The 27427-nt window shown below is 37.8% G+C and overlaps 1 pseudogene; it reads left to right on the forward strand.

The window, feature by feature from the left end:
- Positions 1–13778: 13778 nt before the first annotated feature.
- LOC128194402 (uncharacterized) lies at positions 13779–22133 on the forward strand (annotated as a pseudogene).
- The last annotated feature ends 5294 nt before the right edge of the window (positions 22134–27427 follow it).

The following is a 27427-nucleotide window of genomic DNA, read 5'->3' on the forward strand; positions in this document are numbered from 1 at the left end:
GAGCCTCACAGATGCACACAATCAGTGTTTCTCTCAAGTGTTTAAGGTAAATCAATGTCTCTCAATGCACTCAAGAAAGCAATCACAAATAGACTTGGCAAGCCTCTAATATCAACACTCAAGCACATACGCATGTTCAAATCAAAAGGTCTTTTCATGGTTGTAATGGGGCCAAGGACAAGGGAGGATATATCTGGATAAGAAGCTACAAACCATAAGGAACAAAGGAGCAATGGGGAACAAGTGTAAACACATTCAAACACACCCACAACCTCTAATTCCATCCTCTTCTTGACTCCATTATTCACAATTATTCACATTTTTTTTTTCACTATTTTTCTGCTTTCTTTTTTTTCATCCTGTCTCTTTTCTTTTCTCTCTTTTCAAAACAAAACTGTAAAAGACAAGATACACATATATTTACCAAAACAAAACAAGAAGAGGAACCAACTAGCCAACTCATCAGAAACCCCAAGGAGACCACACTTGTTCCCAAAACACTTCCAAAGCTCCAAAATTCCCTAGGGTTAAGGTAATCATTGTTTTTCACTGAGGGCTAGTGTATGAGCTTCAAAACAAGGAAATGGGGGAAAGTATAGGCTCAAAATGGGTTATCAAAGAATTAAAACAAGGTAAGCTTATTTGGCTAGAGAGGCTCAAGAACAAAATTGCCTTTATCACTTCCAAACATGCATATCAATCAAGAACTATCAACAAGAGTCAAGCCAAGGCATATGCGCAAGCAATCAAGAGACATATCACACACAAGAAAGAACATAAAGTGGCTCAAATCTCACACAGTGTAATTCTGTCACAATCAATTCAACTCTCAAACATCATGATCATCTTCCGAGCAAAGAAAAGCAAGGATTTCAAACAAATCAGAGTATCAATGAAGTGAAAGACACATCTACAACCTAAACAAAGTCCAGAAATCAAGAGAAACATGTAAAACTATACACAAGACACGACAAAAATAACCTAGAAAAGAAAAAATTTAACCAAGAAAACAAAAACTAACAAAGAAAAATAAAAATCTCCCCCAATAGACCACACTTAAACTACACAGTGTCCTCAATGTGTCATAAGCATAAGATCAGAAATCATAACAGTCAACAGATCATGGACAAGTGCAATAAAAGTAGGGAAAGGGGGAGAAGAGAGAAAGAAAACTCCCCTGATCATGGTGGCAGTTGCCAATTTTGGACTTTCAAGGAGATGTCTTCCACCACAGGATCCAGCCAGGAAGTTTTGAGGAAAAATTGCTTCATCCTCCATATTTGATCAAGCAGGGAAATGTCTTCCACAGCTGGATCTAAGAAGAAGTGATTGTTGATGAGCGGGTTCAACTGGTGCCTATTGATGTTGAAATTAGTGTGTATGTAAGCACCTTTTCCTTCCACTGTGGGTGCATGTTGGTCAAATTCATGTGTACCTCCTGCAACATGGTTAGTGCAATGTGGCTCCAAAGAAATGACATGCAGAGGTACAACACCCAATCCTAATTTATCAATCTGAACTTCAAATATACTCTCAGAACATGAATCACCTTCAAATTTAGAAACAATATCAACAACATGCTCAGATTCATGTTCAATGCATAGATAAGAAGTATTCAGATAGGATGACAAAAGTTGTTTCTCATCATGCAAAGAGTGGAAATGAAAAGCATGCTCATCAACAATATAATCATCAACATACCCCTCAACAACATAATCATCAACATAATCAAATTGAGGTATGTTTACCTCCACTTCCCTGAAGATTGGAAGAGTGGTGGAAGATGATGATGGTCTACCTTTCTCAAAAATGTTGCTCATATCTGCCTGGTCCTCAAAATCTTTATTAGTCTCCTCAGGTGCAAGGGTAGGGACATAGGATGATGGGAAAGTAGATGGCACAGTAGTAAGCTCATGATTCTTCTCCCCATCTTCTATGTTGATGCCACTATCATCATCATCTGGAATCTGAACAGTCTGAAATGGTAACTCTGAATCTTGAGACTGTTCCTCAGTGAGTTGAGTGGCCATCTGCCCTATCTGATCAGTCATACTCTGAATGACAGCTCCTATTTCTTGCTGGAACTGCATGTTCTCTTGCTGGAACTGAAAGTTCTGCATGGTCATCTGCTCCAACAACTCCTTCAATGTAGGCTCAGAAGTAGAAGGCTGAGGAGCTATTTCGGCAGGAGCACTATACTGCTCACTCTCGTATTGCTGGACTGGTGGAGGCATAAAAGTACTCTGGAATGGTGGTTCTTGATATTGATGTTGTGGAGCATTATACCATCCCAAGGTAGGGTCATTCCATCCAAGACCGTTGCTGTAAGCATATTGCACAGGGGAAAATTTGCTCAGAAACTGATGCTCAAGATATCCCCAATCGGTAACGGATCTCAGAGGAAGAGAGTCTTTCCAATCCTTAGCTGCTCCTTGTAATGAATGCGAAAATGCGCTCAAGAAAATGTGATCAAGAGGGACATCTGGAGGCTTCATTGAAGAGCACATGATGTGGAACTCCTCCAAATGTCTATGTGGGCATTCTCCTGCAAAACCATGAAACTTAGGGAGCAAATATGTCAGTCCAGTGCTTAGAACGCAATAAAAATCATCCTTTGTAGGTGGAACCGGCTCACAAAGAGAGCTCTCAGAAGTTTGAGGATGAGCCATATTGTTCTCAGCATAAAAATTAGCAGAATAAACATGAGGACTGTACTCAGAGTTAGATGCAGAAGGAGAATCATACTCAGAGGCACTCACAGAATAAGCACCATTCACATAACCAAAATAGGTAGACATGGAAAAAGAAAAATACTAAAAATTACGAAACAAATAAAACACAACACATTTATACATGCAACACGCACACACAAAACAGAACATCACATCACATCACGTCACATCACAACACAAGACAAAACACAACACACACAAACACAACAAAAACCTAAGACCGAACCATTGGTCCCCGGCAGCGGCGCCATTTTGATGAGAGGGTCGCACCTCACACAAAAAGTTGATTGCAAAATTAATGCAGTATAAACTAGGAAGTGACTCCTAGGTCGTCTCTCAAGGACCAATGTGGTTCGAGTCTTCGGTTAAACACGTAGAGGGGGGTTTTTGAAAGATTTTTTTTTTTTTGTGAATACAAGTGACGAAATTAGAAAATTAAACACAACCGAATATAATAGAAAGCATTAAAGTGCATGAAAACATTAAAGTAAACAATGCAATAGGTAAATATCCAAACGCAATTAAAGCTATTAAAATATAAACAATCAAATGCACATGGCTGGAATAAAACTTCAATTAAAACAATAATGCTTAACTAATAAAATTAATTGAACATTTGCAGCAACTCTTGGCAAACTCACAACAGAAAAATGAAATGCATCATTCATCACGGAAACGGTATTAAAAACGTTTGAAGAGTGAAAATAAAATGAATTAGTATGCATCTTTCCAAGCCGAATGCATCCCAATATATATAATATCCAATCCGTTTCAGTGCATATACTTGAGCTAATAAAAAGAAAATAAAACCTATGGATGCTAACCCCTAGTGGACATAACCTGCTGAAGACCGTGCTCTCCTAAAAGAAAGAAAGAAACACCGTGCACATCTTTTTTTTTTTCCAACGCCAAGAGTTAATTTTCTTCTTCCAACAAATGCAATGTTTAGCTAAAGAAAATTAATGTTCATTGTGCTCATCTGTCACCACACATTCACCACGGCAAAATGATATAAAGAAAAGTAATGATGCACATTGAAAAACGTGAATGATGATTCATTGAATTTAACTTCCAAACCTGCACCTCCTTCACTTTTTGTATTTCAACAACTGGAATGTAAAAATCATTCTCATCCAAGCATGATTACAATATATAAAAGAAAACTTTTATGCACGTGACATCTCCTGCCAGCAGCCATGTCACCATTTGCTTTGCTTTCTTTTCATTCCCAAGGACATAAACATAAAAACATAAACATTACTTCATTCTCCCCCTCAACAGCGTGAACATTGAAGCATAGAAGAAATAAAAGGCTTCAATCAAAGATGCATATAAACCCAAAATGAAAAGGGCAAGAGTGAATAATAATTTAAGAGCTCATCCTCCAAAACCAATCACAACTCTCTACCTCAGTCGTAGCCCTCCATGTTTACTTTCTTTCTCCAGCTCTACTCTCCTCTCTTTCGGTGGCTCTTTTCTTCAAGCCAAAAATAGCGGCTGCAGCGTGCCCGTTTTCATTCAAGCTGCAGGACTGTGAGTTTTTTTCGTGCACTACATTTCTCTCAGCCGTAACCAACACGTTCTTCAATCATCGTTTTTTCTCCCCTAAAAACAAGTGGCGACTCCCTCCTTAAACCTGCAGGACGTGTGTCCTCCCTTTAATAGGGATGGGGTCCACACAATAAAACCCTAGGTCCAAGTCACTAACTTCTAATTTTTTGGGTCTAATCTAGTTTACCAAAAATTGTCCCAAAATGTAAAAGTTAATACAGAAATTCTAAACTACTGAATTACAATTTAATTAATTCTAAAATGTCTGTGTGGAGAGTCTTGAATTTATTTGGCATTCTTCCTGATGTCCCAAAATGTATTTCCGAAATTTTCCTGCACTTCAAAAATGCACTTAATCAGCTCAGAAAACCCAAATTAGCACAATTACAAATTTCCGACCAAATTAAGCAGAATTCGGAAAACGGGGAAATAACAAACAATTAAACACAATTCCCTGGTTTATTTAAGTGCAATAAACTAAATATAATTCAAGAAATAACGACTCATCAACAGTAAAAACTAATAATCAAGCAAATAATAAAAATAAAGAAATAAAAACATAAAAATAAAATAAAATAAAGGTAAGAGAAACGGCCTAATAGGAATAGGGGTGTAGAGATAAAAACCAGAGGTGTGACAGAAACAACTTGGTCATGGCCCATTAGAATGTAGGGGTGCAGATGAAATCTTGGGATGCCATTTGGTATTTGCTGGTCCAGGCCCAAGACCTCTACTATCTTCACTCAGAAACCTCTAGGGTTTTTTTTCATCCAGAAACAGGAAAGCTGGGAGTTGCTTCTTCATCATCCGTGGCAGCCATCAGCCCTCAACGAGACCAGCCCACCGTGCATCCCCGTGGCCGGCCGAGAAAGTCGCCGACGACGTCACCTATGCTGGAAACACCGCCACACACTGCGGCGTTTCTCCCTCCATGCGTTCGGGAGGCGAGCTCCGACACCGCGAAACATGGACAACGACATGGCTGCCCGCACCTCCGCCACTCTCTACTGCCAGTTGCGGCCAAAGACGCTGCCAGTGCACCAATCGTCGCCACAGACCCCTCCGGTTGCCGCCTCCAAACCGGACCAGCCTTCCACGACAAACCTCCCCCTCAATCCAAGGCGTCACCGGTGACCCACTCACCACCGGGACCATTGCTGACTGCAGTGTCTAGCTCCTCCCCTACTCATCTCTACGCGCAAGAGGGAAGAACCGCTACGACCAAATCCAGCTGCCACCGGTGCCTCCGCCGTTCGACCCTACTCGCACCGGTGCAGCTCCTAGCCACCGTCGCCGGCGTGCACCACTCCTCTCTCTCCCTCTTTCTCTTTTTCGCTTGGAAGGAGGAAATCCCTTTCCCCTTTATTTTTCACACGACACTGCCATCAACCTAACTCTGACAGTTGCCCTCCTTCGTTTGAAATTAGAACTTGCTGCCGACAATTGTTCCCATACCCTCTGATATCTATTTTCTGTTTTGGGCGTTAGGATGAATTTATGTGATGGGAAACATGGTTGAGGTTAGGAGCCGAGTGAGTTCTTCTCTGCTTTTCAGGTGTTGAACATGATGGAGGAGAGAATGAAAGATGAATTGATACTGAGGGAGGCGTTTTTCTGTGTGGGTAAGAAATGGTTGTTGTGAGAATAGAGAGTAATCAATTTTTGTGTGTGAAAGATGATTATCCAATGTTTTTCTGTCTTTGTGAAAAAATGAAGATGGCTTTGGGGTTTTCGATAGTTGGAAGATGAAGTTGAAGTTGGGTGGGAGAATGAGGTTCTTTGGGAAGACGGAGATATGAAGAGAAACTCAGAATTTGTCTTGTTTGTGCCTGAGTGGTTCTTGATGGTTTCGGTGAGAGGAGTCAAAGGTTGGAGTTTGTATGGTTACAATAGGCAGAGACTAGGAAAAAAAATCAGTGAATGAAGATGTTGGTGATGGGTGGATATGGGTTGTCGGTGTTGACAGAGAATGGAGGAAGTGATGAGTTTTTTAGTAGTTGAATATGTTGAGTCAACAGAGGAATTCATAGTAGTGTTAGAGAGAATCTTGTTATCCCCTCCTTTCCTATTCTTTTGACAAGTCTCTCTGCCTCTTCTCACAATTGAATTTTCTTTTTTTTACTTGCACCTTGCGTGAGGGGTTAAAGTCTGAGGGTTGCACCCTGACACTCCATTGCTTCCTGCTCTAGCCATCCTTGTCTGCTTCTCCTCTCTCATGACTACCAGCTTTGCTTTTCCCTTTCTTTCATGACACCTAGGAAAGATATTTTACGCCTCCAACCACTGAGCTAAAGATTTCCACCAAAAATGGGTTGATAGCATTTAGAAACAGATATGAGCGTGGAGTGCCATGGCTGATCATGTTTTATTTGTTTTTGTTTTGTTTTTTTTTTCATTTTCTTTTTAAAAGAGACTAAATAAAATACAATAAAATAAACTAATATAAAAGAAACTAAAATAAGAATAATAACATAAAACGAAATAAAATAATTATATAGTATAATAAAATATAATATAATAAAGTAAAATATAGATAGAATTAAAATAATAAAGTAAGTAGAACAACAAAGAAATAAGATAAAATAAAACAAAATAAAATAAAACAAAATAAAACCAAATAAAATGAAGTAAAAATAAAAAATAAAATAAAATAAAACAAAATAAAATATAAACAGGAGAGAAAATAAATAAAAACGAAACAAAGTAAAAACAGAGGATAAAAATAATAGAAAAAGGAAAACAGAACAAAATCATTTTTTTTAGACTTCGTATCAAATTTATCTTTGCCCGTTTATTTTATTTTATTACCCCTTCTTAACTCTAGATATTTTTTTAACTATCTGGACGAAATTGGGTATTAACAACTGTGTAATTCTGTTTGTTTCCTTATGAGTCTTTGTTTTCTCTCCGCTGAGTTTGTGTCATACCCCTGATGTCCTTTGAGCTATTCCTTGATCTGCGTCTTGATTTTTCCCAGGAGTGTAAAGACTCAATGTGGTCTATTTTGATGAGTCAATATTTTCTTGACTTCACTTAGCGTATTGTCTCATATTTAATTAGGAAATTATGCTTGAATGTCCATTGTTTCCCCGTTTTTACTAATTGTGCTTAATTTTACCAGAAATTCTTATTTTAATTAATTTTGGATTATTTGAGGCTAATTATTTGCTTTATTAATTGTAGGGAAATTGTTGGATAATATTTTGGAAACATTAGGAAGACTGTCAAATAATTCAAGACTCTGCACATAGACATTTTAGAATTAGTTATATTGTAATTTAGTGATTTAGGATTTTTAGACTAACTTTTGTAGATTGAGCTAATTTTTGGCAAAATTGACTAAGCCCAAAAGTGGGGTAGGTGACTTGGCACCCTAGGTTTTTTTTTGTGCAGCCCCCACCTTCTTTGGAGTTTTTCTTTGAGCATTTTTGTAATTTGTAGAAATGGGTAGCATGCTGTTACGGGATGTTGGATGAAATTGAGAAGCACTTTTACTTGTTCCATAGGCTAGACGCACATAGCTATTTACTTCTTGGAGATTCACGTTTTCTTTCAATTTGAGAAGAGAGCACTGCCACGTCCCAAAAAGGAGCTGCACGCTTGCTTCAGCAAGGCACTCGGTGAGGGCTGGAAGAAGTGTTAAACGCTGGTCTCATCTTGAGAAGCAAGTTGGTTCATTTTCTTTGCTAGAGAAGCGGTGCACAGGGGTCTCGGTTTTTTTTTACAGTAGCACAGATTAGATTGGACGGTGCTTTACTTTGAGGAGGGGCTGGAATGGGAAGCACGGTTACGTCCACCAGCCGCCACCCACGTTTTACACCTATATATTTTTGATTTTGACGAGCACACGGTCTGGATGGGATTTAGCCTTCATTTTTTTTAAGAGAAAAACGCTATTGATGGGAGCAAAATAGAAGTGCATGTGACATTTTATTAATTCTTCATTTCTTTGCTGGAGAGGGCGGTGCACATGGGTTGCGAGGCAGTGATTTTATTCCTTTTCCTTGCTGGAGATTAAGCACACAGCTACACATTTAATTGGTTTGGTTGTCGTTTAATGTTGGAGAAAGGAAGCACACGGAGGCAATTGTTCACGGGATGAAAATAAAGGAGGGAGCCGCCAGCGGTGCACAAGGAGAGAAGAAAGAAGTGCTGTCACGACATGGAGAGAAACGCACGAGGCAGTAGTGGTGACTTTATCCAAAGTGTTGATTTCATTTGAAAGAAGTGTGCACACGTTGAGCAGCTGTCACGGCCTGGGAAAGGAAAAGCACCACGCACATTTTATTTTCATTTTTAGAAGCACATGGTGATTCAATTTCTTTTAGACGGAGCGTGCATCCAATTTGCTAGCAGAGAAACGTTGACGTCCAGCAGCTGCTGTAACGTCTTGGGGAAATGAGAGCTAGGTGCTTTATTTTGGTGTTCACAGTTAACAAAGATGCATTTTTATATTCTATAAATTTGAATTCAGCATTGAAGTAATTTTCTAACTTATATTATTCCTTTCACTATTCATGCTCTATTCATGCTCTCTTTCTTTTTAGTACTGTTAAAGCATTTCATGCTTCTAATTATGCTTTTCCTTTTTTGTTTGAATACAAGGAGCACTTAACTTTTAGCTCAATTGTTGCATTTTTTATTGGTCCAAGCACTTTACACTTTAATGCTTTCAATTATGTTTGGTTGTGTTTAATTTCCATTTTCATTTAGTTCATTTCCTTGCAAAACCACTTTCGAACCCCCCTACTACGTGGTTGACCTATTGATTGAGCCACATTTGGTTCTTGAGAGACGACCTAGGAGTCACTTCCTAGTACTATACTGCATTCTTATTTGCACATCAAATTTGTATGGATCGCGACACCCATCAATTGGTAAGAAAGATTTGCATCTACTGAAGGGTGCTGGAGGATTTTGGGTTAGGCTCGTGATGTTAAACAAGCACTACCTAGGAGGCAACCCAAATGATTGACTTTATCTTTGTTTGTTTGTTTTGATTATGCTTTAGATGCATTATAGGGATTGAATGTTTGAGTGTTGTGAGAACTTAAAGGCATTGGGTGAGTGAGAGGCATGGGTATAAGACAGTTAGGTGATAACAGTTGAAAAACTGTTATTTTCATGCTTAAATTTGATAGTAAAAGCAACCTTTAACACTTAGAAACTAGCTTGAAATCATGTTTTTGGTTATATTTTCATAAATAAGAGAGCTGGACAGATTTATGCTTGATTTCAGTGTTTTAAGCAGGTTTTAAGGTGAATTTGGTGAAAGAAGTGAAGAAGACAGGAATGGAATCAGAAAAGACATCAAAAAGTGCAAAAGGAGAAACCGCAACCACCGCTCAGCGGCAGTTTACCGTTGAGCGACACTCGGTAACTCGCGTTGGCTCCGCTGTGGGGTGAAATAGCCTCTGAGGGGAAGAATCGAGCTCGCGCACTTACCGCTGAGCGGTAGTTTACCGGTGAGCGGCACTTTTATGGGCTTGGGCCTAATTTTCTGTAATTTACGAATAATATATAAGTTTTAGGGTTTTCTAGGGTTTGTATTGTCAGAGCGGCTGCAGCGGATGGGTTAGCGTGGAACAACAAACCAAGAGGGGGGGTGAATTGGTTCTTACTAAAAACGTGTGCCTTAAAAATTTCTACTCAATTAAACTTACTTAGCAATTAATGATAACAATTAAATAGAGTAAGGTTGAGAGAAATTTGAACAGATGATTTTATCCTGGTTCGGATCTTACCAATCCTACGTCCAGTCGCTTATCTCAAAACAAGATAAACAATTCACTAATCACAAAACAATTACAAACTACAATCACAAAGATACAATTTGTAAAAGTTTAGAAAACACCTCTCTTGATGCCACAAGAGATGAGACAACACCTCCTTTGAATCTTCACAAAGGATGAAACACTTCCTCTGAATACTTCACGAAGGATGACTTCCTCTTCCGAACACTTCCTTAGACACACCAAGGATGAACCAGCTATTCCTCTATCACCGTAGCAGTATTTCACCAACTCTACAGACAGAGTTTCCTTAGCTGAGCAAGAGCACACAATTCTCAAGAGTTTCTGAGTATTTGAGCATAAGGGAAGAGTTTCTCTTCTTGTTGATCTTGAGAGGAAATGAGAGTCTATTTATAGACTCATCTAAAGGCTCTTCCATTTTTCGTTTTCAGCCTTTCTGACTGTGTTAATCGATTAACTTAAGTGGGTCGATTAGTCACTAAAAGACAAAACAACGGATAGTCCAACGGCTCAAAAACGACTAGTTTTTCAAACGGTCACTTGGTTAATCGATTAACAGCCTTCGTTAATCGATTAACGCTAATCGATTAGATACCCTTGCTAATCGATTAGCATGCATAGCTGTGCTTCTTCATTCGTCTCTGGAACAATCGATTATTGACCTTTGTTAATCGATTACTGCTAATCGATTACCTTCCCTGGTTAATCGATTAGCACTGCACAGTTTTTGCTCTTGGTTCATTTTTACATCACTTTTGAATGCATACATAAAACCACTAATTTCCTATGTTCATACAGTTATTACAAAAGTTACAAGTCTTCAAAAATTATTCTTCATGAGTCTTGGTTGTTCTTGACTTGATTTAGATATCATCAAAACTTCATCTTCATCATTTTGCTAACATGTATCTTTGGCTGGAACGAAGCAAACACTCTCTTTTCCACCCCTTTGAAGGAATATCTTGGATGCTCAGGCTACCTCTCTACCTTTCTAGGGTTTTATCTTTCATTCTTTCATTGTTATTCATCTAGTTTCACCATGAATATGGTGAACTAAATCTTGTATTGTTGTTGGGGGATCAATGTAATCTTATGAAACTCTCATATATGGAATTTGTGTTTAAACATCTTAATTGAGATATATGCTTTCTTTCATCATTAGTTAGGGTTTTTCCTCTTTGCTCAAAGCATGCATTGTTTAACTCATTCGATGTCATGATTATTGATTTTGTCGATATGGGAACGTACGGGGAAGTCTAGATCCGGGGAATTACTCCCAATAGTATATTGGTTGCCTTTAAGCTCCTGCACTTCAGAACTAATTACTAGGAATGCTAGGAATTGTATGAACTCGTAATTAAGGATAGGCCTTCTTGACAAGGTGATTTAGAGAGTGGCATTAACATTGATGAAAAGATTGTTGAAGTCCTAAAATATATGAGAGTGGATAAGATGAAATTGATAACCCCAACAACATAGTCATCCATATAATTCATTCCGTGTTTGTTTTACTCTTTTTGCCATTGATCACATTCATGCATGCATGTTTAATTACTGTCTTTTGCATTAAAACTACAATCAATCGTTCACAAGTCTTTAATAATCAACGAATTAGATAACTAACTAGGCCGTGAGTCCTTTGGGAAAACGATACTTGGTCTTATCGAGTTTTATTACTTGAACGATTCGGTCACACTTGCCGATTGTTAAAACAAGTTTGTGGCGCCGTTTTCGGTGTTCATAAATTTGTCATCAAGTTTTTGACGTCGTTGCCGGGGACTCGTGGTTTAACTAGTTCATTTGTTTGATTATTGATTATCTTTGACTTGTTTTTTGTTTTTATTTTATTTTATTTTATTTTATTTTATTTATTTTTCTGTTTTTATTTTATTTTATTTTATTTTATTTAATTTTATTTTATTTTATTTTTCTGTTTTTATTTTATTTTCTTGAGAAGTATTTTCCTGCATCCAGATTGTCAGCTATCCGCAGAGAAATTCAAGATATAAGACAGAGAGATAGAGAGAATCTTAGTGAATATTGGGAAAGATTCAAGAAACTATGTTCTTCATGCCCTCAACTCCAAATGGAAGATTTTATTCTAAGCTTTTATGAAGGCTTAAGTCCTACTGATAGGTCATGGGCAGATGCTGCAAGCGGAGGATCTTTCTTAGACAGGTCACCAGAAGATGGTATAGACCTAATAGAACGGAAGGCAGTAGACAATCAACAGTATGGCACAAGAGAAAATTCAGTAACTTTGTTGAAGGGAGTGCATGAAATTGATAATGGTGCAGTTGATGGAAAGAGGATAGATGAAAGATTGAATAAGCTAGAAAGCAAACTCGACGAGATTGCAAGTTTGTTTAAAACCTCAACTCCACAAATTGTTAAGAAGTGTGGAATTTGCATTTCAACTAACCATTATACTGATGAATGTCCTAGCTTGGTGGAGACCACTGTGGAAAACCCATCTCAAGCTTTTGCTGCAAACATGATTGAAGGAAATAGACCATACCAGAATTATCATGATTCGTCCTCCAATAGATATCAGCAGAACAGACAACCTTATGTTCCACCTCAACAAAGGCAGCAATCTCAGCCTGAAATGTCAATGCAAGATTTCATGAAAACAATAGTTGAGCAAAATTCAGAAATAAAGAAATCAATTGAAGAGTTGACTCAGAGGGTGGATAAGTTAGAGGCTAAGGAATCAAATAAACTGCCTGCACAAACAGTGATCAACCCGAGAAATGTAAATGCTATCACTTTAAGAACGGGTAAGCAGGTAGAAGGTCCTGAAGGAGCCCTAGAGGATGAAGATAAAGAGAAAGAAGAAGCACAAATTGATGACAATGGAGGATCAAGTGAGCCATCACCTGAATCTACCACTGAAAAATCCAGGTTAGTATCTTCTAATTCTTCTACAAATTCTTCTTCATCTTATTCTCCACCTCCTCCATATCCAAATCGGTTAAAACCGAGAAACAAAAAAATGGAGGAATTAGACCAAGAGATTTTAAATACTTTCAAGAAGGTAGAGATCAACATTCCTTTGCTTGATGCTGTTAAACAAATCCCCAAGTACGCCAAATTTTTGAAAGAACTTTGCACAAATAAAAGGCGTATTAGGGATAATGAGATTGTGAATTTGGGAAGAAATGTGTCAAGTTTGGTTAAGAAACACATTGAACTACCACAAAAATGCAAAGATCCAGGTATGTTTTCTGTTCCTTGTACTATTGGAAATTTAAAGTTTGACAATGCCATGCTAGATTTAGGGGCTTCCATTAATGTAATGCCTTTATCAGTGTTTACTTCTCTATCTTTGGGACCTCTTAAAACTACTGGTGTGGTCATTCAACTGGCCAACCGTAGCACAGTTAACCCTGCAGGTGTGCTTGAAGATGTCCTTGTCCGAGTAGACAAGCTAATTTTTCCTGCCGATTTCTACATCTTGGATATGAAGGATGAAGATGAAATCAAGTCATCAACTATTATCTTGGGAAGACCTTTCATGATGACAGCACGAACCAAGATAGATGTGCATGCAGGAACACTAACCATGGAGATAGGTGATGAGGAGGTGCATTTTAATGTATTAGAAGCCATGAAGCACCCAATTGAAGAGCATTCTTTGTTTTGTATTGATTTATTAAGTGAAATTGTAAATAATTTTTCTGTTAGTTTCTTGGACATTTTTTCAACTTTTTCTCCATCTTTGGACTTTTCTTTTTCAAACATGTCGTGCCTGATTTTGGACGACGAAGAAAATTGTAAAACAGGTGATATTGAGGACGCAGTGTCAATAGATGATACCTCTGTGGCGTCCGAGTGTGATGTTGAGGTGGCTGAGATTACCTTAGGCAGTAAAATCCTGCCATCTGTGGTACAACCACCCGTTTTGGAGTTGAAACCTTTACCATCCCATTTGAAATATGCTTATCTTGAGAGGGATGGGAAACTCCCTGTTATTATATCTGCATTGCTTACTGATGAGCAGGAAAAACAGCTATTACAGGTTATCAAAGACCACAAGAAAGCAATAGGCTGGACTTTAGCAGATATTCCTGTTATTAGTCCTTCATTTTGTATGCACAGAATACTTTTGGAGGAGGATGCTAAACCAGTGAGACAACCTCAAAGAAGACTGAATCCTCAACTGATGGAGGTTGTCAAGAAAGAGGTAACCAAGTTGCTACAAGAAGGTATTATATATCCCATTTCTGACAGCACTTGGGTAAGCCCTGTACATGTGGTTCCCAAGAAATCTGGAATCACAGTGGTTAAAAACGAGAAGGAGGAATTGATTCCTACTCGTATTCAGAATAGCTGGAGGGTTTGTATTGACTATAGGAGATTGAACCAAGTCACTAGAAATGACCATTTTCCTTTGCCATTCATGGATCAGATGCTAGACCGTTTGGCAGGTAAGTCACATTACTGTTTTCTAGATGGATTCTCCGGGTATTTTCAAATTTGTATAGCCCCGGAGGACCAACATAAGACTACCTTCACTTGTCCTTTTGGTACATATGCTTATCGAAAAATGCCATTTGGTTTATGCAATGCTCCTAGTACATTTCAGCGATGTATGCTGAGTATTTTTACAGACTTATTGGAGCATTGTATTGAGGTTTTCATGGATGATTTTAGTGTGTATGGTTCATCTTTTGATAATTGTTTGGCTAATCTTGCAAGAGTTTTGTAGAGATGTGAAGAAACTAACCTTGTTTTGAATTTTGAAAAATGTCATTTTATGGTGGAACAAGGTATAGTTTTGGGTCATGTTGTCTCCAGGAATGGTATATCTGTAGATCCTGCTAAAATTGATGTTATTTCACAATTGCCTTACCCCTCTTCTGTACGAGAGGTTCGATCTTTTCTTGGTCATGCAGGGTTTTACAGGAGGTTTATACAAGACTTTAGCAAGATAGCTAATCCTCTCTCCAACTTACTTCAAAAAGATGTACCATTTGACTTTGGAGGGAAGTGCAAAACCGCTTTTGATTCCTTGAAAAAGGCACTCACTACCACTCCCATCATCCAACCACCTGATTGGACATTGCCATTCGAGTTGATGTGTGATGCATCAAACTTTGCAGTAGGAGCGGTACTTGCACAAAGAAATGGGAAGCTACCACATGTGATATATTATGCTTCTAGGACATTGGACACTGCACAGGCAAATTATACCACAACTGAGAAGGAATTACTAGCTGTTGTATTTGCCTTGGATAAATTCAGATCATACATACTTGGATCCAAGGTAATTATTTATACAGATCATGCTGCATTGAAATTCCTTCTAAAGAAAGCAGATTCCAAACCAAGGTTAATCAGATGGATGCTACTGCTCCAAGAGTTTGACATTGAAATTCGGGACAGAAGTGGAGCCCATAATCTAGTAGCAGACCATCTTAGTAGGATTGAAAAAGAAGAAGATGAAATTCCTATTCAAGATGACTTTCCTGATGAAATCCTGTTAGCATTGACTTCTGTAAAAGGTATGTATCCTGAACCTTGGTTTGCTGACATTGTTAACTATTTGGCTGTTTCAGCTATTCCTCCATCTTTCTCCAAATCTGAGAAAGCCAAACTGAAAAGTGAGGCGAAGTACTATGTTTGGGATGAACCATTCTTATGGCGCATTGGTAGTGACCAAGTTGTAAGGAGGTGTGTTCCTGATATAGAGATACCTTATGTGCTTGAATTTTGTCATTCATCACCTTTTGGAGGACACTATGGCACGCAAAGGACAAGTAGGAAGGTGTTGGATTGTGGATTATATTGGCCTACATTGAGGACAATGCATAGTTTAAGTGTGGGGGTGTGGGGAAACAATTAATTTTGTTTCCTATTTTGTTTCTCTATTTTGTTTGTTTTGAATAAATATTTGCATTGGATTTGAGAGTTTGAATCAGTAACTGGAATGATCATGAATTCAAGAGAACAGAAAAAATGAGTCATGTTGATATGAGTAAAGTGCTTCTATGATTTGTTGATTGAGTTGACTTGAGAATTTCCTGATTAAATCTTTTGTGAAAGAAATTTGAACCATGTGAGTTTTGAACTTAATGTTAAGGATGGACCACCATGTGCCATACCTATTTTTCTTGTGTGAATTGCCCATGTTTTGTTGATACTCTAATAGTTAGCTTGATTCTGTGTTGTGCAACTAAGGAGAATATGCATGATTTGATATGATTGAGGCATTTCTTGTTTTATCTACTTGGCCACATAAACTTGTCCTAACATTAATCCATTGGAACCCTCTTTAAGCCTTAAGCCTATTTTTTCTTGTTCCCAGTCATTGTCAAATGAAAAAAGAAGAAAAATCATATGTTCCTTACCTTAGGAAAGAAGAAGGAGTAATGGATTCTGTTAGAAGTAAAGTGATGAATAAGTGTGTGGGTGAGTATCTCACCCACAAAACAATAAAAAGGGTAAAAAGGAAGATGAAAAATTGATGTTTAAAAAAAAAGGAAAAGAAGAAGAAAGAAAATTAAATCTTCCTTAAAAGAGCAAGAAATAGATTTGTTTTTGAAATCAAATATCATTACTTTTTCTATGTCAATTTCAAAAGCTCAGAAATCCCAAGAAACTTTCCTACCTTTGCCTTGGCCTCAATACAACCTTTCAAAAGTCCGCATGATCAGTAATTGCATGTTTTATGAAGTGTGTGAATGTTAGAGTCTTGCTAAATATCAATGGTGTCTACTTACATTGGTATTTTAAGTGTAAACACAAGCCAAAAACACTTGAGAGAGTTGAGGAGAAATAGATACATGTTGACTTGAGTGTTGTCTTTCATATTTGATTTTCTTGGGAATTCAAAAAGGTTAACTCATGTGTGAAGAATAAAGTGATTCCATTTGTATGTCAATGACAAAGTAATGCCTAAATGATTGATCTATGTCTGGTGATGCTTATTCTTTTGATCCAAATGCAAATATGAAATAAAATGATTCAGAATAAAGTCTTGGAATTAATTAATTTTGCCCAGGAGTGCAAAAGGATAAGTGTGGGGGTGTGATGAGTGCATATTTATGCCCACATTTATGCTTTAAAAATTACATTTTTGATGGGATAATTATGTTTAAATGGTTGATTTTAAATGAATTTGTGATGATTGGAATTGTTGGGTTTGGGAAATAAAGAGACATAAAAAGTGAGTTTTAGCGCATAAATTATTCTTGGATGTTCTAATGTTTATTTGTGCGGCTGAGAATATAAGTTTTATTGGTCCAATTGGCAATTCAAGGCCCAAAATCAGATTTTATTTGGAAAATAATGTACAGATGGGCCAAATAGGCAGACTTTACCCTTGCACCCCCTAAAATCTCTACATACACTCCTATTTCTGAAACAGGCCAAATACTAAGCCAAACAGTAACCCTATTCTAACTACACCTCCTAAATTTTCCTACCCATACCCCTCCTAAACTAGACTCCACCAGATCATGCCACATGGCAATCTAATACCCACACATCTGACCATCAAGAAGTTGCCATGTCATTAATCCTCTTCACACCAAAATTAACCAATTAGTTGTTGCCACGTCACCACCCTTGAAACGTCATCATCTTCCCCAAACAGAAACCCTAATTTCATCATCCTAACCTAACCCTAGCCGCCACTGTCGTGACGCCGCCGCAAGCCCCAACGCCGCTCCAACACCGGACAACCACCAATTCTCGCGCATCCGCAACCATGCTACACCGCCTTCGCCGTACCATGCCGCCATCGCGAGACCAGACGCGAGTTCTTCGCCTTCGTCAAATCGCGAAGCCTTCTCCTCCATCGTTGTCGTCGCGACACTACAGGCCACCATCAACCACCTTCTTGCACGGCCAATAACCATCCTTGAACGAGTGTCTCGCCGTACAGGCCATCATCAACCATCGCACAACCCTTCTTCTCCATGGCGCCACCACGCCCACCATCGACGCGGGTCCTCCTTCGTCAAATCACGAGACCTAGCCGCGATACTTCCTTCATGCCGCCACCACCAAATCATCGCTCCACCAAGTCACCTTCGCACCACCAAATTGCGATTCACGTTCATCACCATCAACACCAACGCGAGTTCTTCATCGCCCTAGCAATCGGAATCGCGATTCCGCCCTGGACTCCATGGCAACCAACATCTTCCTCGTGTTGCCGGAGTGCAAGACCGGCGCGAAACCCCACCATCGTGAGCACCTACTCAAAGCCAGCATCCAAACCAGCCACCACCTGCACTCAGGAAAACCAAAAACAGAACTCCACCAGCACGAGCTTCTTCTCCACAGCGGTAAAAGCGAGAACGTAGGGGGAAGCACTTTTCCCAATTCTGAACCATAATTTTCGGTAGGGAGGAGCCTGACACGTGTCGAGCTCCCATTGGGCGCGTAGTCTTGAGTCAAAAATGGTCAATCTGGTCAAAGAGTGGTGAACTGAGGGGTTCTCTTGCAATTTCATAAATTCAGTGGGGGCTAAAGTGCAGATAGAGACAATTTCAAGGTATTTGTGCAATTTTGGAAAGTCAAAAAAAGCTAAAAGATAAAATTCAGTTGTTGAATTAATTTGATTTGGGAATATCAACAGAAAATATCTTCCAAATAATGTTATAATTATCTAAATCTTTTAGTTATTTGGAAGATATAAGTAAAAGATTTTGTCAACTGAATACTCAGAGTCCAAGCCCAATCAAGACCTATATAAAGAGACCTAGGGACTTCACTTCATTCATTCTCTGATACTCCTCTCACTTTTCTTTCATCTTGTATTCAACTCCATTCATGGAGAGCTAAGCATCTAGGGCTATTCTGTTGTAATTCCCTGATGGATTCTGAGGTTATGTTAACTTAATGCAATTGTTTATTTTGATTATTGATTTAAGTTGTTTTCTCTATGTTTGTCATCTCTCTTTCTTGTTAAAAGTAAAGATTGTTGCATCATAATGTGTTTGAATCTACATGCATATTGATTATATGAGTTTTAGGGTTTCTAGGTTTAAATTGAGAATTTACTTTTATTTAATTTAGGAACTTTCATATGATTAAATGGTTTTTACTATCAATTGAGAATGTACTTTGATTGATTAGTAATAATTTCAACTATAATCAATTGAGAATTTACTTTGATTGATTAGCTTTTAATTTGGTTAGGAGATTTAAGAATAAACATGATTAAACACAATAGAATTTGATTGAGAATGTACTTTGGTTGAATTTATTGTGAATAATCTAGAAAGGTTTTGCATTGGATTGAGAATTTACTTTTGTTAAATGCATGATCGCCCTCAAATTAATTAAGAATGTACTTTAATTAATTTGAAACTTAAACAATAATCAATTGAACAATTATCCGTGAATAACCGATGATGAATCTATCTTGGAAAAGTAGTGGAATTAGCCTATTTCATCGTAACTGTTTTTAAGTTTCTTATTTATTCTTTAAACACTCTTCAACCATTACTTTAGTTCATAAGCATTGCATAGCATTCGTAAGAGTCACAGATATTCAAAAGCAATTTCGTGTTCGTTGGGAGACGACTCAGGGTTACTTCAACCCTGTCTACTTTCTTGAATACTACTTGGCAATACTGAAGTTGCCTTGAAAAGTAGTATTAATTTATAGCTTCAACGACAGCTTATCAGGAGGCAACCCAGTTGATTAACTTTATTTTTGTTTGATTATTTTGATTCTGTTTTAGTTGCATGATAGGGATTGAATGTTTGAGTGATGGGAGAATTTAAATGCAGGTAGTGAGTGAGAGGCATGATTATGGGTAAAACTGCAGACTTGGGTTTTATGGTTTGGCTCATTTGGGCTCAATGGGAGTAGGGTCCATTAGGGTATTTTTATACCCTAGGCCGCGGTTTTACCTCTATTTTCATATTTCCTTCTTTCCACACACTCTTAAACACTTTTTCAAGAGTTCTCTACACTTTTTCCCTCTTACCCCTTTACAAAACCTCTTTTCCACTCAATTTCTTACTAGGGTTCCATCCAAGTTTGGGGTTTGTTGAGAGCATTGCTATTGGGGGCTAATTTGTTCACATTCTTAGAGCATTTTTCGTTCATCTAGCATCTCCACCCAAGTAAGTTCAAGCAATATGTATTTTAGGGTTCTTGAAAGCATGAATTGATATGAACATGGTTGTTTAAGCATAATTCTTTAGGGATTATGATTTTTATGCATGATTTGGTGAAATAATTGTTGTTTGAACCGATTAAAATCCTTGATTTGGGTTTGGAACTAGAAAGATTACCTGAGGGTGGAGTTAGGAAGTATTACAAGCAAAGTTTTCAAAATCTGCAGAATCACCGCTCAGTGGAAATTTCCACTGAGCGCGATTCTGGAAGAGGTCATTTTGTTGGCTCTTTTGTTTGCTGGTTTGCTTATTGGTTGCGCTGAGGGCTCTGTTTGCCCCAGCGGTGATTTTGCATGGTTTTAGGGTGTTGTTTGTGGTTTACTGATGATTAACAACATGTCTTGTGGTTTTGTGAATTGTGTTTGATGTAGGGATGGCCTCCTCATCTGGCAAGAGATACAAGACTATAGGATCCAAGAGGAAGGATAAGGAACCAGAATGCACTCATTCTAGTAAGTTCCTTTCCCGCAAGCATGAGAAACACTTTAAAATTGTTCAAGATAGGAGGCTCCTAATGGAAACAAAAGCTGGATTGGTTCCTGATTTAGCTCCACAGTTTGGAGAGCAAATGGTGAGTAGGAACTGGAGGAGGCTATCCACCTACCCTGCACCAGCTAACATAGCAGTGGTGAAAGAATTTTACACCAATGCAAGGAGGTTGGGTGATCATCCTGCTGAGGATTACTTAAGCTATGTTAGAGGCCACGTCATTCAGTATGATCCTGACTCTATCAATAGATTTTTAGATACTGAATGGGTTGGTGAGCAATGTCAGTTTGCTCTCAATATGGAGGAAGGAACAGACTTTGATGATGTAGAGAGTGTGATGTGTGTACTTGAAGGGCATTTTCAGAGAAACAGGAATGATGTAGTGGTGAACATTAGGAGAGTTGATTTGACTTCGTTAGCAAAATATTGGATGGCTTTCTCTCATGCCAACATTCAGCCTTGCTCCCATGTGTCTGATATTACTATTAGCAGGGCACTTCTTTTATACTGTGTGCTAAGAGGGATGAGCATTAACATTGGCCAGGTGATAGCCAGTGAGATACAGGTGTGTGCCAACACTATGAACACCAAGGCACCTTTGGGACATCCCTCTTTGATCACGCACCTATGTGAGCTTGCTGGAGTGAAAATCTCTATTCCACCATTTGAGAGGCCGAGAAAAGCTATTGATGAGGCCTATTACAGACAATACTATGGAGGTGATGAGGCAGCTCAGCCAGTACCAGCACGCTATTCTCGTAGAGGAAGAGGACCACCACGAGGTCAGACATCTGTAGAGATTCATGAGGCAGAGCCATTTCAGATGAGGGACATGTACATTTCTCTTATAGATGCTCAGATGCAGTCGATCCACAGAGGGCAGGTGGCCACTACTGAGATGATTATTGGGATGTATGATACACCCCCAGCACATAGGTGGACCATGGATGAGTTTCATAATGTGGTAGCGTGGCCAAAGGAGCAAGCCTAGGGCAATAGAGTTGGAGCAGCTAAAGCTTCAACTATGGATGATGATGAAGATGATGAGGAGGAGGATGCATTTGAAGATGCTGAAGATGATGGAGAGGAGGCATATACAGATGACAGCATGGGATGAGATAGCATCTACTGATGGATGCTATCATTACTAGAGCAGGATCTTTTCTATCTTTTGTTTTGTATTATGGAACTTATTGGCTTCTGTTAGTAGAATAGGGTTTAATGTACTCAATTTGAAACTGTGTCTGTTATGATGGTTTACTTATGACTTATGCATGATGAGTATTACTTGATGATGCTTGGATAGTGATTGATGTTGAGATTGCGCAACATATGCTGAGATACAGGTGATGGCTCACAAGCTTTGTGAACAAATGCATGATGTTGTGATTTTGATTATGATGCTAAGCAGGATGTGTATGTGGAATGGTTAAATGAGCCTTTATGTGAGGTTTTTGAGATCTAGAGTTTTTGATTGAATGTTATTACTTTGAAAGCATGAATGACTTTGCCTAGGTTTTCTATGATTGAATCATTTACTTGTATGTGTCATATGATCAAGGCATTTGTTGGTAACCCTTTTTAGCCAAGATGCATGATTTTAGTCCACTAAAAGAGAACACTATGTGTTCTATCCTTTGAACCTTTAGATTTGAACATGATTTGAAAACCCTTTTTGAAAAGCTTTACCTTGAGTTGAGTTGAGAATACTTTGTAGTATTGATAAATGTTCAAGTTTGGGGTTGTTGGGAAGTCTAGAAAGGGAAAATAACAAGCATTGAGCCAAGAGCTAAGCACATGAAAATCAAAAGAAAAAGGAAAAGAAAGAAAGAGAAAGAGAAAGGCTCAATGCAAAAGAAAGTTGGGAAGAAAGAAGAATGGTTGTAATGATTCACTTAACTCAAGGATTTTGGGATCTAGAAAAACCAATTTTCTTGTTAGCCCAGCCACATTATAAGCCATAGAAAAGTCCTTGTGATGATACTTGCTTGTAAGTGTTTTTGATTGTTGTTAAATGAAAGGTAAAATTAATTCATGTGACATTGTGATAGTAGAGTTGATGAGTGACCTCTTATACACTTGTGTGTTTGAGTGAAACACTTTATCTAGTAAGGAAAGAGTCCATGACAACATAAGAACAACTATGCTTAGTTGATTGATCATTCATGAAAATAACATTTGTTGGATATTATGTGATTGCGTGAACACTAAAGCATATGCACATCTTGATTGAAGTCTTTGTGACGAGCTAATTTGAGTACTTACTTGTCTTGAAAGAAGTAGTTTTGAATGTGGTGAACCATTGTGTGGATTGGTGGAAGATTGAGTTACATTTTGTTTGCTTGAGGACAAGCAAAGTTCTAAGTTTGGGGTTGTGATAACAGTTGAAAAACTGTTATTTTTCTACTTAAAATTGACCTTAAAGACAACCTTTATGACTTAGAAACTAGCTTGGAATCATGCTTTTGTTTATGTTTTTGAAATAAGAGAGTTGGATGAGTTTTATGCTTGATTTCCCTTGTTTTTGCAGGTTTTAAGATGAATTGGATGAAAGAAGTGAAGTAGGAAGAAGATGGAATCAGAAAAGGAAGTGAAAAGTGCACAAAAAGAGAAGATGCAAGTACCGCTCAGCGAAAATTACCGCTGAGCGGCGTTCTTGATCCCGTAGTCACCGTTGAGGGGCAAATGCAGCTAAGTGTAAATCTGAAGTTCCGCGCTTACCGCTGAGCGGTATTTACCGTTGAGCGCCATTTGTATGGGCTTGGGCTTACTTTTTTGTAATTTTTAGAATAATATATAAGGTTTTAGTCGACCTAGGTCAAGCATCTTTGGCTGGAACGAAGCAAAAGCACACTTTTTTACCCCTTGGAGGAGGATTTTGGATGCTCAAGCTCCACTCTTCAAATTCTAGGGTTCTATCTTTCATTCTTTCATTGTTTTTCATCTAGTTTCACTATGAATATGGTGAACTAAACCTTTATTGTTGTTGGGGAATCAATGTAATCCTTTGAAACTCTCATGTATTGAATTGGTTCTTTAATCTATATGCTTTCGTTCATTAATTGTTAGGTTTTTCTTCTATACTCTATGCATGCTTTGTTTAATTCATTCAATTGCATGGTTATTGGTGTTATTTGTATGGACACATATAAGTAAATCTAGAACTGAAGAAATTGTCTCAAGAGCAATATTGACTAGACATAGGGATAGGAGGATTGGTTGCCTTTAAGCTTCTGTGCGAATGTAATGCATGAATAATTGCTAGGAAGACAAGACATTGTAAACTAGTGATTAGGAGTAGGCTTTTTTCGTCGAGACATCGGATTTAAGGTAAATTAGAAAGTGGCATTAACATTAATGAAGAAAGATGAATTCTTGAATACATGAGAGTGGATCGAAAACCCCAACAACATAATCATTCATATTATACATCAATCATTTTTGCATCTTTCAAGTGCATCGATCAAAACTTTGCATTCATGTTTAGTTTTCATAGTTCAACAACAATATTTTCGGTTACAAGTCTAAGATAATTAACAAATCACATAATTGTTTAGGCCATGAGTCCTTTGGGAAATGATACTTGGTCTTATCATTTTATTAATACTTGATACGATTTGGTACACTTGTCGAGGGTTAACAAATAGCTACTAGTAAAAGTTGTTGCATTAAGACATGACAATCATGAGACTTTAAACCAACTAACTTCAAATCTTTCATAGAAACAAGGATACTAATATTTGACAAAAAAATTGCTTTTCTTTTTTTGACAGAGTGTGTGGAGGAAGATAGGTGCGTGTTCCTATGGATTGCGGATGTAACTCAGAACGGATTCCCATGTCAACCAAGTCTTGTCGTGCTTTCACTCCATCTTTTGTCTTTCCTTTAATGTTTAGTAAAGTCCCAACAACACTATCACATACATTTTTTTCAACATGCATCAATTCTATGCAATGTCGCACATCAAGTTTACACAAATATGGAAGATTAAAGAATATTGATCGCTTTTTCCAAATGTTTTTCTCAACGGTCTTCTTTTTATGTTTTCCGAAGACAACATCAATGTTCCTTACCTGGTCATATACTTCTTCCCCATTACGTGGTCTCCACACTACATCATCCTCAGGACTTCCATTAAACGCTTTTTTCAATCTACGGCAAGGGTGATTTCGAGGAAGGAATCTTCGGTGTCTTATGTACACAGTTTTCTACCCATGCTTTACTTGAAGATAGCTAGTATTTTCTTCACAAATCGGACATGCAAAATGACCTTTAACACTGTAACCACTCAAGTTCCCATATATTGGGAAATCATTTATGGTGCAAAACAACATTGTACGCACATGAAAGTTTTCTTCTGAATATGAATCGAAGACCTCGACGCCCTCTTCCCACAACATTTTTAAATCGTCAATTAACGATTTTAGATAAACATCAATGTCATTTCCATGTTGTCTAGGACCCGATATCATCATAGACAACATCATGTATTTTCTCTTCATGCACAACATAGGAGATAGATTGTCAATCATCAAAATAACTGGCCATGAACTATGTTTTCTACTTAAGTTCCCATAAGGATTCATACCATCGGTAGCAAGTGCAAGTCTTAAGTTTCTCGGCTCTACACTAAATTCGGGAAATGTGCCATCAATGTTCTTCCATTGTGGGGAATCAACTGGGTGTCGAAGAAGATTATCACATTTTCTTCCATCAACGTGCCACATAAGATTCTTCGCATATTCTTTAAGAAAAAACAATCGTTTCAACCTAGGTACTATAGGTAAATACCACATGACCTCAGTCGGTGGACCTTCATTGTGTTCATCGTTATTTCGATCAAGTTTCTTCTTAAATTGTGACGAACCACACGTCAGAAACACCTTCGTTGAAGCATACTGATCTTTATACAATACACAGTCATTGGGACATGCATGTATCTTTTGGTATTCAAAACCCATTGGACATAGAATTTTCTTCGCGTCGTAATTACGGATAGGTAACATGTTATTTTCTGGTAGCATCTCCTTCAGCAACTCCAACAATTCCGTGAAACTTTTATCAGTCCATCCGTTTCTTGCTTTCAAACAAAAAAATTTCAAAGAAGCCGATAACCTTGTAAAATTGATGCATCCTGGATACAACTCTTGCTCCGAATTGTTCTTAAGACTATCTTATAAATGAGCTCTTCCAAAATTTTCTTCGCCAATGTCACATACCATTTCGTCTAAATGATCACTCATTCATTCATCGACGTAATCCGAACCTCTTAAAGTTGTTGGCTTATATAATACTTCCCCATGCCAAGTCCAAACTATATAACTTCTCATTATTCCATAGATGAACAGATGATCACGGATGTTGTCCAAGTCTTCATATACTTGATTGAGACAACGAACACAAGGGAAAAAATATGCCTCTTTCACTGGTTTTGCGTGTTCTTTAACATATTGTATGAACTTAAAAACCCCTCGCTCATACTCTTCACTAATACGACGTTGATGAATCCAGCTTCGATCCATACTACTACACTGAACGAAAAGAATCCACGAAAAAAAAAGACTAACTTACGTAGAGAAACAAAAATAAATACCTATCATACGTTGAAGGAAAACAATAAAGTATCATAGTATACGTACACAAACACAAATATCTATCGTTATACATATAGCATACGTCCAGAATCGACAAACACGAACACATATATCATACGTAAAAGATATTGAAGGAAAAAAAAGCCAAACTTGAAATGGTGCCACTGGAGAAGATGACGAAGTTCGCTGACAACGAACGAACACAAATATCATACGTTGAAGGAAAAAAAACTATCATAGTATCCTTATAAATATAGACATCATACGTCCAAAATCGACAAACACAAGACAAACACGAGCACATACATCATACGTATTTTGAGAACCAATTAGTCAACCTTAGAAAAACAACTGACCCCGTACGAAAAACAACCTAAAGATAAACGAAAAACAATTGGTCAACCTTAGAAATGAGAACCAAATGAAATTACAAAGACAAAAACGACTTAAAAATAACCTTCTTTCTTTAGCGCAATCGTCCACCAAGAACAAAGTTCAAGCAGAATTGGAACCGTGAACAAATAGTGAGACTATGTTTTGTTTTTACATTAAATAAAAAACTTTCACGTTGCATACAACAAAAATTGGACGTTATGTTTAAAAATAATGTCCAAGTCCCAAACCATACAACGTTTTCTCTTAAAATAGCGCGCCTTTTAATTACTTTTTTCTTATAAATTGCAAAGGTTACGTCGAATTTGAAGGGGCTTAGACATAGTATTGGAACCCAAAATTTTCTACCTTTTTATTTCTTTTTAGTTTTTTCTTTTAAACACGAGAGCATTAATAGAACGTCGAGTTCTGTTGGAATTTGACGTTTTGTTCTTCCACCAAAAAGTACCATACTTTCGGATCTTTTTTTCTTTTCTGCCCTCCCATAGAACGTCGTAGGCTACCGGGCTGGGACGTGAAGGGAATTGAAGTACTTGGGAGCATTAATTGTGTGCTTAATAGAACGTCGTATTCGATGGGGCTTCGACATTTTTTTCTTCCGACAATAGCAAAATGTGGCGCTCTTATGATTCTTTTTTCTTTAAAATTAGACATTAAATTTTTTCTTTTTACTTCTTCCTTAATCGATTCAAGTTAGCAGTGTACTGAAATTTGCACTTTTAAACCAATGATCAGTTTTTGATCAATATCAGAACAACATAATCTTCTCTTC

The sequence above is a fragment of the Vigna angularis genome, chromosome 10 (assembly GCF_016808095.1).
Source record: "Vigna angularis cultivar LongXiaoDou No.4 chromosome 10, ASM1680809v1, whole genome shotgun sequence".
Taxonomy (NCBI): domain Eukaryota; kingdom Viridiplantae; phylum Streptophyta; class Magnoliopsida; order Fabales; family Fabaceae; genus Vigna; species Vigna angularis.